The 2,880-nt window shown below is 41.5% G+C and overlaps 1 non-coding gene across 1 annotated transcript; it reads right to left on the reverse strand.

The window, feature by feature from the left end:
- Positions 1 to 1,265: 1,265 nt before the first annotated feature.
- trnaq-uug (transfer RNA glutamine (anticodon UUG)) lies at positions 1,266 to 1,337 on the reverse strand. The gene has a single exon. It is a non-coding gene; the product is annotated as a tRNA-Gln (tRNA).
- Positions 1,338 to 2,880: the final 1,543 nt, after the last annotated feature.

Below are 2,880 nucleotides of genomic sequence, written 5' to 3' on the forward strand. Positions count from 1 at the left end.
ACACACACACACACACACACACACACACACACACACACACACACACACACACACACACACACACACACACACACACACACACACACACACACACACACACACACACACACACACACACACACACACACACACACACACACACACACACACACACACACACACACACACACACTCACTCAAGATCCAGCTGGCGGAGCGCGCGTCAGAGCTTCCGGAGCGCACTCCCCCTTGCTCCCCCTCAAATTAAGCACTGCGGTCAGCTATGGTTCAACTGAGAGCTGTGGGTTTGAAACGTGTGTTTAAGCACAGCCCCACAGTGTCATGTATTAATGTATGTAATGTATGCAGACAGGACCCATCAGACCCAGCCCGCTGTCCACTCTACGGAGTAGCCTTCCCCTCAGACTCTGTTCACCAGAGTGTTCGCTGCCATACAGAGGGAGGGTTTGTGTTTTTTATATTCTTTATCATTTGTGTATCATCTTGTTTGTGTGAGCCAGCGTTCTGACTACAGGATGGAACGGGGGATTCTTCGGAACGAAACCGAGTGTAAAAATAGCCACCAGTTATAAACAACAAGTCCTGAAGTGGTTTGTTTTTTTATCGGAAGCCAAAACCGGCCGCTGGTTTCAAAATAAAAGTCCCAAGCAGTCAGTTATGTAATGCAGATTATCAGGACACTTAAATATTACAAAGCCCAACACAGTATTACTAATGTTCCTATACTTGTGCGTCGTTGTTATTGTATTACTATCGGTCAAATAATTGAGGAAATGCGCCACTATTTATAACGCTTGGTATCGTCGTTGCCATGAACTTTTATTTTTCAAGAGTTTTATTATTACTGCATACTTGTATGAAATGGCCAACAAGAGGTTTTCTACTGCAATTAAATCAAATAAAGGTGATCCGATACCTGCAAAACATTCCAACAGATGTAAAGGGAGATTTTGTGGGAATGGTTGACTTTTTGAATATTATTATCTACTTTGTAAATATTTGATGATTAACTCTGAGTTATGAGTGACAATAAATATAATGTTGAATACCCGATTTTGTGAGATCTTATGGTTTAATTCAGAGACATACTTTATGAATTTCCCTATGTAGCAAAATAAATAAAAGTCAACAATAACCAACAAAGATAGGTATGTTGTAATGAAAATAAATGAATCACTCAACCAAGCAATAGCAGATGTAGGCGATATGTACAAAACGCCCTATATTCAGTAGTTTATTGAAATAACAGACACCCCAAAAGGGCGAGGTCCCACCGAGATTTGAACTCGGATCGCTGGATTCAAAGTCCAGAGTGCTAACCATTACACCATGGGACCGGATGGTACAGCAACAACGACATTTCCTTTTTTGTTAACACCCAAACAATCAGTGCTAGTATCACGGGGTTTTGAAATATTATTCATGATTAATCCATGCTGTAGTGCACGTATACCCACAACAAAGGACCACTGCGTAGCGACTTCAACTGGTTCCACGGCGGTCTAACCACAAGACGGAGCTCGTGGAACGGGGTTCTCCCGATAGCATTACTGGCGTGAGAGAGGGCGGGACTAGCGGCGATAGAGAGGGCGGGACTTCCGATAGACGGGAATCCCTCGACATGTTGCGGCCTTGTTTGGTCAATCACATTTTTCAAAAATCCCGATATTTATTCCCCTTGTCATTGTTGTTACTCTTCTTGTTCTTCCCTCTCTGGGGACTGTTAACTGGCACGGATAGCGCAAAGGAAGTTTAAGAACGGAATTTCGTTGCTGTGGACCGGGATAACGCTACAACTCAGGATCATATCTTGGCCTCGTAGAGATTTTATCGACCACTTTGCTTTCCAAATATATTAGCTACAATGAACGGCCGGAACACGATGTACTACTGGGATTACAATAATAAAGTTGATTTCGGTGCTTCAAGACGAGAGGCATGTCATCTTCCGTTGTACAATGTAACTCGGTTTAATATACCAGATGCTTTTCCCAATCAGTCCTCGCTGGTTCTGATGGTGACTTTGGGCTTTGAGAAGCAGGTTAGCAATTTGACTGTGGCCAATTGAATGTGTTTACGAATTTGTTGAATTATTATCTATCTATCTGTGTGTTAGAACACGATGTGGATATGATATGATATCCGTGCGAGTGTGAGTCCACTGTAAGCGGTGGGCGTTTTTGGGTGCAGCAATAAGACGGGTCGACCGGGGGCGGCGTGGTGCAGAGGATGACTGTTATTAGGACTAATTAGGAGACGATAGTTTCAAATAAAACTCATCGATGATGAGTGAACTTTTAATTATACTTCCTAAAATACACGCCAAATTAAACAGGTAATCTAAAAAGCATTTAATGACATTTTTCTGGTGATGTTTTGATTTCGCTCACATCTCCGATATTAAATCGCATTGATACACCAATACACGAAGATAATCGATGGCAATTGTTATTGTAATATTGTTCGGGCAAAAAAATATTTTAAAACAATGGAAATAAATCAGGACCAACCTGCTATTGGTCCAGTAGATGTGTGTTCACGTTGCTCTTCTTCAGTTCCTGAACTCAAACCTCTGAACATGCATCGTTCTTGTTGCCATAGTGATTTTTTTGTCTGGAATCCCAAATATTCTTGGAGCCAGCTGCGTCTCTAAGCATGAACTGGCCGACGCCATCAGTGGGCATTTCAGCCATGTGCAAAGAACTATAATCAACTATTCAAATGTCTGTTTCATCAAATTATCACAAAGACCCCTTCTTAAAATCACTTTTTCATTAGAATCCCCTATTATTCATTCTCGAGACCTTACGGATAATTCATTCATTCATTCAAACTTCATCTGATCTAACTCCAAACATTCAGTCCAAGAAATAAAACAAT

Source organism: Gadus morhua, chromosome 1 (genome assembly GCF_902167405.1).
Source record: "Gadus morhua chromosome 1, gadMor3.0, whole genome shotgun sequence".
Classification (NCBI taxonomy): Eukaryota; Metazoa; Chordata; class Actinopteri; order Gadiformes; family Gadidae; genus Gadus; species Gadus morhua.